Consider the following 16631-nt stretch of genomic DNA (forward strand, 5'->3'; position numbering starts at 1 on the left):
ATGGCAATCAATGCCCCAACGAAATGCTTCTCATTCAGAATTGACTTGAGATTATTTAAGGAAACATCACAGAAGCTCGCATATTATTCAAATGAGGCAAAATTAATTAAGTTTCTTTTCCTAGCACACACTGACTACATTTACATGGACATCGGTAATCTAATTATTTGCTTTAATCTGAATATGATAATAATATGATTAAGGTGTTTACATGAGAATGTTCCTGATTTACAGTGGTCCCTCATTAATTGTGGGAGTTACGTTCTAAAAATAGCCAGCAATGGGTGAAATCCGCGAAGCAGTTAGCTTTATCTTTTACAATTATTATAGCTGTTTTAAGGCTGTAAAACCCCTCACTACACTCTTTATACACTTTTTTCAGATAGCCATTAACATTTTCACACTTTTCTCTCAATTAAACACTCGTGTAACTTCTACCTTCCTTTCGCATGTCTAGAAGTCCAACTTTTTGTGCGATGGTTAGCATCTTCCTCTGCCTTTGATGGTGCAGAATGTTTCGTCAACATTGTGGGGACTTGCAAATATATAGTCCAGCACTTCAGACTCAGAGTAGGCATGGGCCGGTATAAGATTCTGACGGTATGATAACCTTGGATCAAATGATCATGGTTTCAAGGTATTGTGATTACTGCTCTAAAATATATTATTTTTAAATGTTCTTTTTTAATTTTCCCTATATATTCCCAATATATTTTATTTTTTGGAAGATTTAAAAGATGTTGAAACAGCAAACATGTCAGGCTAAATAATGAAAATCAATCATTATTTATTAAGACTTCTGCTGTCTTCATTAGTTTCAAAAACAGATTTCTTTACAATTTAAAATGGCATCTTTGGAGATCTTTTCTGCTGGAGATACTGTTGCCTGAAAAAAAAAAAGTAAATAAAAAATCTTGGACATACCTTAGGAACGGTATTACAGAAAATTTTGGCGGTTTTAAAACCTTGACTTTTCCAAACCATGGTATACCTTGAAAATGATTATCATCCCATGCCTACTTCAGAGTCACACAGCTTGAGATGGAAGATTTATGTAAATTTGGCAAGCTGAACGCATTCAGCAACAGATTAATCAGGACGCAGAACACAAAGCACTGTTAAAAAAAAATGCATGTCAAATTGTGCAAAAAAAAAATAAATCTGCGAAACCACGAAAGGTGAACCACGTTATGGCGAGGGACCATTGTACATACTTTGATTGACGTCAGTACGTCACCATTCGATGTTAGGTTCCTCCGATTTAAATGTAAAGTATTATCCAAAAAATAGCCTAATCATAAAACCTGGAAATGTTCCTTGGACCTCATAAATATAAGCTATATGTCATCTTATTTATATACAAACTCTTTTTGATACATTTTTAAATATATGATGCATGTATATATGACCTATTTGTATATCTTTGAAATTTTAGATATATAAATTGGATTTACATATTTAAATGAGAAATAAGATCTGCTTACTAAAAGCAAGTGATTAAACCATACCGGTCAACACTGGGATATAAAAATGTGAGGTGCGCCCAACAACCATTACGAATACAAAGAGGAAATTAGGAAATCCTAACCAAAATCTTTTGCCTTACTAACTATTAATAAACAGCTAATTAGTAGTTTACTACCACTAAATGTCTTAATTCAATTTCTGTTTAGTTTGATTATGACTTTAGTCAGATTAAGGTAATCAAAAAAAAAAAATTAAAAAAAAAAAAAAAAAAAAAATTCGCTGTTTACATGGTAGACTCCTAATAAGAGTACTGTACTAAACATTAAAATCAGAGTATTGGTGTCCATGTAAATGTACTCACTGTTACTATTTTGGTGAACAGTTAATTCTTGCAAGTTAAGCCACTGAATTAAAAGGTTATTTCGGTAATCTCAAATCAAACTCTGACCATCTGCTTCTGCGTTTGGAGTGGCGATAGTTCTGTGTTGATGTCAGTTTGTCGGCTTAAGCCACAATATACTTAGCCACGCCCTTTTTTCTGTTAGTTTGCTACAAGAGAATTAAAAGCCCCACCCCCTACTCAATATTCTGTTTCAGTTAAAAATGCATCAACATACTGAAATTAGTAGGGATGCAGCATATGGATTTTTTGGCCGATATCGATAACCGATACCTCTTCAGACTTGGAGGCCGATAGCCGATATATATAGGCTGATAATTATAAATATTTCAAAATGTTATATTTTTATACAGCAAAATTCAGAAAAGCTTGAACTGCTCTAATGAACTGAATAGTCTATACTCAAAGCAAAAAAAAGCTTCAATTTCAAAACTGCAAGGTGATTATATAGACCTATATTCACGATTTAACATAAATCGGCATGCAAAAAATAAATTATTTCCTTTTCTTCATAGCAAATTAACATGCAACTTGACTGTTGCATAAAAATAATAGGTTAAAAAACAAAAAGGGATTTAATCAACAAGTTAAACATATTTTAAATAAAATAAAAATGAAAGAGCGAAGGACTGAAACCAGCTCAAATGTTCTTGAATAAAACGTGTTACATTAATGTACATTTGTACAAATATGTAATAGTGTTTTAACAGTTCAGAGCCACCGTACAAGCGAACAGCTAAATACAGATTGTATTACTTTAGAAAATGCGACAGATTCATCCTATTTGGAGTTTTAGACTCTTTTGAACACATGTAGCTGCTGCTTGTCAATCAGACAACGCTTCTGTGTTCGTTCTTGCCGACAATTCTTGCTGTCGTTCTTGCGATCAAACTGAATACAATCTTACATCAACAACACATGGCAAGCAACGCGTTGATAATAACAAATAATCATAGTAGATTACAAACAACCCAACAAGTTGTTTAGCACGTGTGCATCGCTGCTGTTATGTTTACACATGTAATATTTTTTCTTAAGGCGATTTAAAGCAAAATACACAATGGCACTCAATCAAAGATATCTACAATGATAAGGAACATGGTTATGCACAGAAATACCACATAAAGAAAGAACGGACTTTGAAGGAATAAACAATGTGAGGAGAGATCCATTATAGTGCACTGGACAAGTCTGAACAAGTTCCGCACACGCATGCGCGAGGCAGGCAGTTCTGTACAATTACGTAATTTATCAGCTTAAAGATATCGGCCTAATTTAGACGTCCGATCATTAACGATAATCTTAAAAATAGCATTTATCAGCCGATAACGATATGGCTGCCGATATATCGTGCATCTCTAGAAATTAGTCTCAGCAACTTCCAGTTCACGCAGACTTAGATATAATATACATTATAGCAATCTTGATTCTATACAAAATTATTAACTAGATGACGCTCTCTAAAAAAAAAAAACTATATTTTAACATATATCAAGGGTTGAATATGAAGACATTTCACAATTTGATTTCAAGAACTTGTCATATTACGATTTCAAACTTGTTTCAGTTCAAGTCTTAAACAACATCAGCATAATGTAACTCCACTAACGCTGTAAACTATATAGTAAAATATGCAGGGTGCTTTACTATATTAAGTCTTAAACAACATCAGCATAATGTAACTCCACTAACGCTGTAAACTATATAGTAAAATATGCAGGGTGCTTTACTATATTAAGTCTTAAACAACATCAGTATAATGTAACTCCACTAACGCTGTAAACTATATAGTAAAATATGCAGGGTGCTTTACTATATTAAGTCTTAAACAACATCAGTATAATGTAACTCCACTAACGCTGTAAACTATATAGTAAAATATGCAGGGTGCTTTACTATATTAAGTCTTAAACAACATCAGCATAATGTAACTCCACTAACGCTGTAAACTATAGTAAAATATGCAGGGTGCTTTACTATATTAAGTCTTAAACAACATCAGTATAATGTAACTCCACTAACGCTGTAAACTATATAGTAAAATATGCAGGGTGCTTTACTATATTAAGTCTTAAACAACATCAGTATAATGTAACTCCACTAACGTTGTAAACTATATAGTAAAATATGCAGGGTGCTTTACTATATTAAGTCTTAAACAACATCAGCATAATGTAACTCCACTAACGCTGTAAACTATATAGTAAAATATGCAGGGTGCTTTACTATATTAAGTCTTAAACAACATCAGCATAATGTAACTCCACTAACGCTGTAAACTATATAGTAAAATATGCAGGGTGCTTTACTATATTAAGTCTTAAACAACATCAGTATAATGTAACTCCACTAACGCTGTAAACTATATAGTAAAATATGCAGGGTGCTTTACTATATTAAGTCTTAAACAACATCAGTATAATGTAACTCCACTAACGCTGTAAACTATATAGTAAAATATGCAGGGTGCTTTACTATATTAAGTCTTAAACAACATCAGTATAATGTAACTCCACTAACGTTGTAAACTATATAGTAAAATATGCAGGGTGCTTTCCTATATTAAAGTAATCTGTAAATAAACGTTTCAAAATCACGCATAAGTAATGTATTATATAATAAATGCTTATTAAATGATTATGCATTATTAATTTAATGATATAATTGCATTTCTACTCGTGTTATAAACATTTAAAGGGTGGATGTCATAACTTGTTTTCACAATAGATTTATTTAAATATTGAAACAGGTTAAGAAACCATTATCTGAAACATATACAGCAAAATATTCCTTTCTAGAGTTATATAATAGCCAGTTAACTTCACAAGTACATAATCAATAAATGCAACATTACATGATGTTGTACAGAAGCAGCTCATTTCCATTGAGGAAACACTGATTTAGCCATAAGAAATGATATATTTCGAGGTGTGCGCTTTCACAGGATTTGGAAACACTGAGTTTGTTGGATGACAAAATTAAACGACTACATTAAACTTAACTGTAATTTGTAGTTAATGTTAAATCTGCATGCTATACCGGCACAGTCCGGTTATTAGTATTTTTTTTTTTAATCTACAGCTCACACATCTACTGTAAATCATTTTTGCAGAGGGCGTCAAGGATGATGTTTCAAAGCAAGAACAAAACCACAGAAGACATTGTTACGATAGAGGTGATTAATTGAAAACCTGTTAAGGGCGCGAGTAAATTATGTAAAGCTTTAAGGTGTAGGTGAACTACTTTTCTATTTGTTTGTATGCCCAAAAACATGTTCTCAAACCCTGCACTGTCAGCTACAGTCACAGCACATTAAATAGCATCACAATGTTCTTTTATTATTATTATTCCATTAAAAAACTAAATTAAGTACAATTTCAAAGCTGATAATTTGTTTTAAATAAAAAGTACAAAGTACAAAGCTTATCAATCAAGCAATAAGCTTTACTGGATGAAAGACATGCCACATATAATGCTTCATTAAGATATCTCCACACATTAAATAAAAACTGGATAGATTAAAGTCTTGAGATTTAAGAATCAGTATCAGTTCATCAAAATGAGAACAGATTAATATCAACAGATTGATTTGTTTTTTTAATTCCACACCCTAAATAATACAAAATAATAATAATAAAACTAATAATAATAATAATAATAATAATAATAATAATGAGTGCTCGCAAAATCAGGTAGCCAAAATCTACCAAAAAACATCTAGACACTGCCTGGCTGGCAAGCGGGAGAAAAAATTTATATCAATGCATTTACATTCTCACAAAGTATATAATTCTGTATGTGCTGTGCTGTGCTGCTGATACGGCAGCAATAAATCTACTAGATAAATAAAACTACTCTGTAACATATTGGAATGTCTTTATGGCTGCAAAAAAAAAATAACCTGAAACAATGTTCACTTAACATCATGTCTTTGGTTATTAAAAAAAAACAATAATTAAATAAAAACTTTAAAATGTTTACTACAATTTTGGTTATTTATAAATAAATATATGGCCTATAACAAATATCAATAAACCTTTTTATTTAGTAAATGTATGTTTTAAAAAACTTATTTTCTATTTGGGCTACTTAAATTTATATTCGGGCTACCAAAAACATATGAGTGCCTGCCCGAGGGCTACCAGGAATTTAGAAATTTTGCGATCCCTGATAATAATAAATTATACAGAGATATATATATATATATATATATATATATATATATATATATATATATATATATATATATATATATATATATATATAGTTGAAGTCAGAATTATTAGACCCCCTGTTTTTCACCCCAATATCTGTTTAACAGAGAGAAGTTTTTTTCAACACATTTCTAAACATAGTTTTAATAACTCATTTCTAATAACTGACATTTAAAGGCTTAACTAGGCTGGTTAGGGTAATTAGGTAAATAATTGTATAATGATGGTATGTTCTGTAGACAAACGAAAAAAAAAATAGCTTAAAGGGGCTAATAATATTGTCCCTAAAATGGATTTTTATAAAATTTAAAACTTTTATTCTAGCCGAAAAAAAAATATTATCAGACATACTGTGAAGACTTGTTTGCTCTATTAAACATCATTTGGGAAATATTTAAAAAAGAAGAAAAAAAAAAAAGAAAAATCTAAGGAGGACTAATAATTCTGACTTCAACTGTATATATATATACACACAGTATATACAGTTTGGTACGAGACGTTCGGTTCGATACGCGTTACAAACCGAACGAATCAGACTAATATCTAAAAAGATAAAAGAGAATAAGTGTACAAAATATTGTGCAACAACGCTCAACAAGGCATCCCAAATGACATGACATGCTGCCTTCCCCACCCACCTCCAAACACTACTCTAGTCAGACACATGCTGCACTAGCTCGCAAAATGGCTAGTAACGTTAATGTAATCCTCTTACAACCAACAGCGGGTCTGGCGTTTGGGAGCACTTTGGGTTCCCTGTAAGTTATGAGGGTGATGGCAAGAGAGTGGTGGAAAAAAAATAAATAATAACATCTGCTATGACAGTAAGCTATTTCAGCGGTAATATTTGAGCATGTCAACTCATTTACACAGACGTCACAGAATCACTAAGTTAACTGGAATTAGACGAAAACTAGAAACACGCACACTACATGCAGCTATCCTCGCAGCATTCCTACAGATTCGAACAACACATTTATAGCTATAGGATATGAGACAGGTCTTGAAATTGCCCTGATGTTGTACGACCAGTTTTCATAGCAAAATGTTCACCACATGCTCGGAATTAGGAGGCATTCACGCATTGAGCAACTTTGCACCTAAAAACACCAAACGCAGCGCTCAGGAATGGTTTAAAACATTTGACATGTCAACGTGCTGCAGTAAACAAAGCCCTGCTTGCCCCGCCTTCAAGCTCTTCTTATTGGCCCAATGCGCTAGAACAGAACGCGAATGGATTGGTTAATATCAGCTATCAATCACTCAGTTCCGAAGATGGGAGACTACATTCTCCATAAAGTTTTCAGGTAACAGTGTTTGCCACTGAATCTACACATTTTAAGCACGAGTTGTTCTAACGTTATTTAATCCTTCATTTAATCGTCACGATGCTGTCAATCGTGCGTTCACCATCGCTAAAGAGCATGCATTCGCTGAGATGAAACTAATATTGCTGCTCATGAAAAGACCGTCACTGCTATTAAGATGACGTATGCAAATAATAAGTTACAGGTCAATATCATCTGTGCAATATCAGACAGCACCCGTGAGAACAGCACAGTTTTTATTGTTAATTCAGTTCATCTCATTCTTGTCAAGCAGCTCGTGCAGGGCCGGTGAGAGCATGCAGATGTTTGTTTATTTGTTAGTTGTGAATAAAATAAAATAAAATAAAATAAAATAATATAATAAAATAAAAATATAATAATATATTATAATATAATAATATAAAATGATATAATATAATATAATATAATATAATATAATATAAAATAATATAATAAAATAAAATAAAATAAAATAATATAATGTGTTAATATAAAACGTGTTGTAACGGTGCTCATAATTTTTGGTAGGTGCGACTAAAATTTGTCTGGTGCGGCAAAATTTTTGAAGTTAAGAGCACCGGTGCTACCAAGAAAAAAAGGTTCATTTTGAGCCCTGTGAGACCTTAGTAGTGGAAATGTCGGGTTTTAAGAAAATGTTAAATGTAATAGAGCCCTGTTACATTATTCCTTCATAAGCCAATTTCAGTCAGATAATTCCTGTTTTCAGATCCACTAAAGTGGCAGGTGGCAGTCAAATCAAGCAGATCTGCGCTGTCTGAAGAAAAGGTGGACACTCATCTTTCTGAAAATAAAAAAATACTTAAAAATTGATTGAAACTGAGCTCCATATAAAAACTAAATTGTTCTTTTCTTTTTATTTGTTTAACCACTACAATATTACATTTATTTTTTATAAGCAGCTTTTTGGTTTTGAGTATAAAGAAGGATTTGTTTTATTAGCTGCTAAGCAGAAACCCCAGAAGTATAGCTCTATAACTGTTCAAAGTAATAGAAAAAAAACAAGATCATACTTTAATGATGTTAGTTTTAATACATTAAAAAAATTAAAATCAGAGAAATCCTCTGGCTATTTTCGTTTTTGCCAGAAAAACCGTGACACCACTGTGATGTATCGAACTGAACAGTGATTTTTGTGAACCATTACACCCCTAATATATATATGTATACATTTAGATAGATAGATAGATAGATAGATAGATAGATAGATAGATAGATAGATAGATAGATAGATAGATAGATAGATAGATAGATAATTATGCAACTAACAATTATATTATTTATAACTAATGACTCATTAACTAAATCCTCACAATTAACCATTTAGGATCCATTTACTCATGCATCAAAAATCTGCTTTTGCAAAAGTACTAAAGGATTCAATAAGGAAGTTAATTAGAATCATTAAAATTCCTCATAATTGCCTGTGAAAGACTAACGCCTCAAATCAAAGCATGAGGGAATCAGTAGGAAAGCGAGAAAAATCTGCAGTCCGGACGCGCATGTGCATCCCCCCGTCCAAATCCAACAGGAATGTGACATGCAGGGTTGAAATGTGACGGCAAGGCTGTAGGTCCCACACACAGCGGCACGGACTGCACTAGTGTGTGTGTGTGCACGCATGAATGCAACACACACAGCAGGCCCTACAAATGAAAGTGTGGCACGTCACATGGAAGAGCGGGCATAAACAGAAATAAAAAGCAGCAAATAATGAAAGACAGACAGGATAAAATGCAGACAGGGAGGCTAGAACAGACAGTTGTGTTGTGACCGCAGCCGTTGTCTAACACCATATCTCAATTATTGCCTTTCTTCCTATTAATAGCACAATTCCAACAATAGCTCAGCCCGCTGGTCAGACATAATACAACTCATGCCCCTCTGGGTACAATAGTTGAGCACACATACAGCCTCTGCTGTCGTAATGCCAAGCAGAAGAGACAGCTATAGCTGCAGCCGAGTATATTTAGGCCTGCATTCCAAATTCAGCTCAAGTGGAATTCTAGAATCGAAACGGCCGCACGGCAGGAAGTTCGGGAAATTCTAGTTGTGCGTCGACGGCTGCCAACAGTTGCAGCAATTCAGTGAATAGCAAGAGCTGTGAAAGTAGATGTTAGCGCATATGTATCATTGCATATTCCTTTGTCTTGCTTTTAACATACAGTGCAGATATAATTAGGCAGTAACTTCAATAAAAAAAAGTTAAAACACTTCAAGCAGTAAATGGATGGTCTGGCCACACACACTCTCTCACACACACACACACACAAAACGCATCACATGAGTCATATGACTTGGCCCACACAGAATTTCTGTTCAGCTCCCTTTATTTATTATATTAAAAGTATGCAGCTCGCTCACACTTAAAGCAAGTGAACTGTTAATTGTAATAATATACCAAATACATGTAAAAGGCAAAATAATTTACATTTGTATTAAATTTATATACATTATCTGTCCTATTAACTTACTTTATGTTGATTGTTGAGATTTATTTTAAAAAGATCAAGATTAAGAGCATTTGAATACATCTAATTGCTTTACAATGTTATATCATAATAAACACCATTCAATACAACTGCATTCCTATTGTGGATACTGCAAATTGTCACCAATAATTCATCCTTAAAATGTCTTGTCAAAACCTGATATTAGTTTTGTAATATTTATCTTTTTTTGAAATACTGTAATGATTAAGATCAATAAATGTGTATAGAAAGATATTCAACTGCTTAATTAAGGTTCATTTAAACCATAAGTGTTCATTAATTTAATAAAACGTACAGTAGTTATTATTTCTCTACTTGAAGTTCATAAACGCTCAATTTTTGCCTTCCAGTCTCCTCAAACAGAACCAAAACAGTTCAAATGTCATAGATAATTTAACATCGTATTCAATGTTTAGATCACATTCAATTGTACTTAAATTATGCTTCTTCTCAAACTATAAAATAACTTCCTTGAAATGAGGCTTATTGTTTAAACACACACACACTGTAAATAGCTATATTCAAAAAACTAAACTACATGCTGAAGAAGATTGTTAAAAGATATTTAGAATTAAATTTTATCGTGAAAACAGGGTTGTTTTGTAAATCAAAATATTAAATAGTCATGTGAAAACAATTGCCTGTGCTGACTTTTGTTTGATTCTTAACATCTTTTTGGTTTTCAAGTGTATTGTGTAAAGTTTGAGCCAAAGAGCTGTTCTAAAGGAGACGCTGATGGCACAGACTAGTCATTTATGTAAAGGAAAGGTCCAAAATAGGGCTGCACAATATATCGTTTCAGCATTGATATCGCAATGTGCGCATCTGTAATAGTCACATGGCAAGATCTGCAATGTTGAGTCTAGGCATGGGCCAGTATAAGTTTGTGATGGTAGGCTAACCTTGGACAAAAATATCACGGTTTCACGGTATCAAGGAATTGGGATCACAGCTCAAAAAGACCTTCTTTTTTTTTTTTTCTTGGTAATGTCTTGGTAAAAAAACAACACATCCTTCCCCCATTGAACATAATATACAGTATTTCATTTGACATTTTTCAATTTACAGTTCACATTTATAATGTTTTGGAACAGTAAACAGGCTATATAATTAAAATAAATTATTGACTTCTGCTAGTTTCTTTAGTTTAAAAAAAAAAAAAAAAAAAAGATTTTTTTTTTTACAACACTTAAAAATACATTAAAAAAAATTGTAAAACAGAAAGTTTTTGCAGTTTTAAAACCTTGACTTTTTCAAAATTGCGGTAAACCTTGAAAGCGGTTATCATCCCATGCCTATATGAGTCTGGAAGTTGACTAGGAGCCAACACATCAGATTTATAGTCACAGCTAAGTTTAACCATAATATAGTGAAAGTTTATCATTTGCATTTTAAGCATTTTAAGAGAGTTTATGTACAAAAAGTTGAACGTTTGGAGGTTTAACAAAGATTAATTGTGTTAAATTATTTATACGATTTATGAAGAAAACAATTCTTAGAATTTTTATCTGGTTTCCATCCCAAATGTCTACAATTCAAAGTGAAAATAAGACTTTTATTAAGTCTTATTAGTCTTAGTCTTATTTATTAAGATATTTTAATTACCCCACTGGCAGATAATTTAGCTTGTTTTAAAGCAAAACTCTTAATTGATCTTCAAGAAGTTTTAAATATTTGAACACTGTAAAAAATGAAGGACACTGGACAACATGATAGAATTTATTAATTTTTACAAAGTTGGATTTTACAAGTAAATTGAAAATGAAACAATTAAGTTGTCCCAACTAAATCTCAAGAATTGTGTTGTTTCAATCCTTTTTAAATTAGTTAAAACGAGCAACAAAAAAAAAAGTTTTTTTGAGTGAACGAGACAAAGTAAAGAAAGAAATAAACTTCTGTGTGATTTTTTATTTATTTTTTATTTCTGTATGTGAATACTGGTAGACTTCCCTGAAAACTGCCCAATAGTGCTATTCGAACCATCTTGTGAAACTTTGTTCATATCAAAGAAAAATAAAATACCGCAAAATCGGATTTTTTTTAAATCATGCAGCCCTAGTCTAAAATATGATATATTCGGTGCGCTGTGGTGTTAAGTGGTCACAGAGCTGACAGTGTGTAAAACAAACCAAGGCTTTACTGATATTTATAATTAAGTCTAATAGTTTCTAATGATCTATTTCACAATCTTTACTGCACTTACATGTTAGGATAAAGTGACTCCTTGTCAAAAAAAATGGAAACAAACATTTTCAAGTTTTATATATAAAGCAAAAGAATTATAAACATGTACATGTTGGTCAAGAAAAATAACTACAGCAGAGTACTAAAAAGCAAAATTAGTTAAGAAATAATATAATACTTCAAAATACATTGTTTTGTTAACACTAGGGCTCTTTTTTATTCCTCAAAGTGACGACAGCCATGACACGAGTCGCACTCGTGAAACCGAAAAGTGTGCACATTTTAATGATCATATCGCTTTTTAGAGTCATAATTACGACAAGTATTTTATATGTTTTTTCATTTATAGTAAACACAAAGTGTTGCACATGAAAATAAAATTTTTGCATTGTCTGTACAACTACTATACCCTATATAATGTTGAATATAATGCAAGAGGGAATCTGATAATGACAAATGTGTGAGGTTTAGCAGTGAAAAAAAAATGGTAATAATAAAATAATGTTGTCAATGAACAAAATAAATCAACTTCACAATTATGAAAAGTTATATTCTGATAATAACTATACTGTGCATTATTGACCAGGACAAATGTAAAGTCAATTCAAGTCCACTAATCAAAGTCTATGCAAAGTTTTAACCAACACATAGGCCTGATATTATTATTGTTGTTGTTGCTTTATCATAAGTTTGAGTAATAACAATAATAATAGCCTACTCATATCAACCTTTATTTTACAGAATTGTGAGAAGATCTTGATCTTGATTTTAAGTGATTCAGCCCCTATATGTACACTGTAAAAAGTGAAAACTTAAATTACTTCGACTTGTTACAAATAAATTAATCAAGTCGGACAAACTTAATTTATGACAGTTTTTAGAAATAAATTATTTTTTTTTAGCTCTTTTAGATGTACGGCAAGGCAAGTTTATTTATATAGCACATTTCATACAAAGTGCTTTACATTAACAGGAATAAAAGAAACAAGTATAAGAGAAATAAAAACAAATAATAAAAATGGTTAAAAAAAAAAAAAAAAAAGCATAAAAACAGATTAAATGTGCTATAAAAGAATGAAAAAGAAGAGAAAAATAGAATAGTGCGATCTGTCGGACGTAGCACAGTGTTCATTCAGTAAAGGCACAGCTAAACCGATGTGTTTTCAGTCTTGATTTGAATGTGCCTAATGTTGGAGCACATCTGATCATTTCTGGAAGCTGATTCCAGCAGTAAAAATATTTTCCTTCCCATATTAATATAATAATTTGTGGCAAGTACAAGTATTGTTCGCTATTAATAGCAAACAATACTTGTACTTGCCATAAATTACTAAAAATTGTTACACCTAAACTAACTTCATTTATTACTGAAAACTGTTAGAAATTAAGTTTGTCAAACTTAATTCATTTATTTGTAACAAGTTAAAGTAATTTGTGTAAGTTTTCACTTTTTACAGTGTACTAATATATTAAGATCAAATGTTTTCATGTTAACCAAAGTGAAAATAAAGTACCCTTATTTTGAAGAATGTTTATTATTATTATTATTATTATTATTATTATTATTATTATACGAGTATATGATAAATGAAAGCTAAAAAAAAATATGCAAATAGAAAAATCTCTTGATAGAGAATAGAGAGAGCTGTTGTGCCGATGGTGTATTAGCATGGAAAAGCTGATAATATCCTCATCGCTTACTAATCTGGTTAATGTTACAGCTCATCTAGTTAACAGCAGAGTATTAAGAGTGTGGATTAGGCAGCTTCCGGGGGCCAATACGACAAACACTGTTTAGACTCGAACAGCGAGTGGTGTGTTTGTGTGTGTGAGTGTGTGTGTGTGCGCGTGTGTGTGTGTGTGTGTGTGTGTGTGTGTGTGTGTGTGTGCGTGGCACGATATGGTACAGAGCACAACAAGCCTTTCTGAAACAACAGTGGCATTCAACAACTGTTTCAGGTTTAAAATATATACAATCACATTAGTTTAATCCTTTTATTGTTGAATCTCATTTCAAAACTTTTAAATAATATAGAAATGGTATATTAGTTGGATTCAGAGTTCAGAATTAACTGAAAAACAGCCTACAAAAACAGCTAGCTATACTTATCTCTGGAAATATGCTAATTCGGTGACAACGGTGAATTAATCGATAGCCTCCACCGCATTTTCTCTGCCTTACACGCGTACACACACACACACTTCTTTAAGTTTGCAACAGCAGAGTAAGGGAGCAGCAGAAAAGCGGGAGAGAGGGAGCGGTGGAAGAGAAAGAAAAGAGAGAAGGCTGTGTCTGACATTACAGCGGCGCTCCAAAAATAGCTCCCTGGCGCCCTGGCCTCCAGCTCGGTTGTCATAGCGACAGAACCACAGGCGCTATAAATAGACTATCAGCTCCAAATCTTGTGTGACTGGAGAGAGGCCAGAGAGAGGGAGAGACAGACAGAAAGAGTGAAGCGAAAAAGAAAGACATGGGGAGTGGAGCGAGGGAAAGGACGGGAGGAGGGAAAGGTGGAGAAGGGCCAGTCGGAAAGCAAAAAAAAAAGAGAGAGAAAAAACAGGTCTGGTTTCGCAGAAGAGGGATGGAGGAAGAAAAGAGAGTGAGAGAGAGGCAGAAAGAAACATGGCGGGTGGTTTAGAATTGTGTTTTTCTCTCCATGCACTGGGCTTATGTTGAGGAACTGCGGACAATCCTACTGAATGCAACATTTATCTGGTTTGCAAACAGTATGCATACAGTTTAGGATGTCTTTTAAAATAAACAACTTCATGAAAGATTATATTTTCCTCTGAAACATACAGGTGAGATTGCAACATTTCTGAGAAATAGAAACCTGATGGTAAATCTTTTGCTTTCTCTGAAAACACGGAGACATAATTAAACATGTCTGCATATATCGCCTATTTCCACTGAGTGGTACGGTATGGTTCGGTTTGGTACGCTGTTATGTCCATTTACAGTCAAAAGGTGCCTAAAAGTAAACCATACCGTACCACTTTTTGGGTAGCTAGCACAACAAAAGGGGTACATAAGGCGGAGCAAGACATGCAACTGAACGCTATTGGTTTACAGAGATACGTCACTCACTCGTGCACAAGCACGATCTTTTTTTTAAACCACACTGAACTGAGGTAAACTGAACTGAATTTAAACACTACAAACTGAACTACACTCTTCCAATTTACTATGACCTTTCATGTGAAGCTGCTTTGACACAATCTACATTGTATAAGCGCTATACAAATAAAGGTGAATTGAATTGAATTGAACAAGCAGGAGAATGAAAAGAAAGGAAGCGCCATTTTTAAATATATCATCATAATATATACATATAACAATGAGCCATGGTCGACCAGAGCTTAAACAAACCTTGTCGTCGTCTTGATCAACAGCCACAAAGCCAAGAAGAGAAGCAGAATCTACCCTGTGCACTGTAGTTGTTTACAAGGCCGTCTAAAGCACAAGCGGTTTTGCTTTCTCGTTCTTTCCCCTGTCTATATTCGAAATAACGAACTTCTTGAGCTGATGCTAATAACGTGTGTATGATTATTGAAGTGCTTCTGATATCCGATCCTTTCAGAAACGGACAAATGCGAGAGTGAAGCACGAAAAAACAAAGGACAAATGATTCTTTCAGCAACTTAAAACATGAACAAACTGCCATGTTTAACTATTCCCATCGCCTTTTGGACTTATGAACTCTCTAACAAGAGGTTACATGTGCTGGTGAAGATTGAAGATACAGATGAGAGGTTTACACTGACTGTGGGCTGTATGTTGCGTGTTTTTGAAGCCAAATAAGGACTAAATGTATGATGTGTGTAGTTTTTCTGTAATTGATAACATATCGGAGACTGTAAGGCTCTGTATGTGTTCATATATGTTTATTTATTTATTTTATATAATTGCAGACGTTACAGTAGGCTATTTCGCATTGATTTGCAGTTATAATCAAATAATGTTCATATAAAGGTAAGTACTGAACATTTCTACACAAGTATTTATGTGTATAAAACAAGATTTTAAAAACATTCAGGAATAAGAAACTACCATTTGTGACATTAACTATGATTAATATTATTGAATTACCTTTATTTTTATCATTCAGCTAATGTAGTTGAATACTGTTAGACTCGGGAAAGGATAAAACACTATTTCAATTGTATCAGTTTCTTAATTGTATTTATAGATTGTTATGCATGTAAATACTCACAACATGTGCAAATACAGAAACGCACTGCAAATAGCACAGATCACAACGTGTCGAGAAACCTCAAAAGTATATAGATTGTTATTTAGATTTTATCCACACCTACTGCAGAATCATCCCAATTGATCTAACATTATAAATTCTTTCCAAATAGAGATATAAAGTCATCTGGTCAAATTGTATTCATATCGCAATATATATCACAAAAAAAAAAAATTACTCGCAATGTTAGACCAATATTTCTAATATATTTAATATATATAATAAGACACAATATATTTCCATTATTGTGCAGCTCTACTCAGAAGGAATGCAAG

General features: G+C 32.8%; 1 protein-coding gene across 2 annotated transcripts in view; it reads right to left on the minus strand.

Annotated features, from left to right (window-relative positions):
* Positions 1 to 16631, minus strand: part of gnas (GNAS complex locus) — a 58055-nt gene that overhangs the window by 7484 nt on the left and 33940 nt on the right. The gene's annotated exons all lie outside the window — the stretch shown is intronic.

The sequence above is a fragment of the Danio aesculapii genome, chromosome 6 (assembly GCF_903798145.1).
Source record: "Danio aesculapii chromosome 6, fDanAes4.1, whole genome shotgun sequence".
Taxonomy (NCBI): domain Eukaryota; kingdom Metazoa; phylum Chordata; class Actinopteri; order Cypriniformes; family Danionidae; genus Danio; species Danio aesculapii.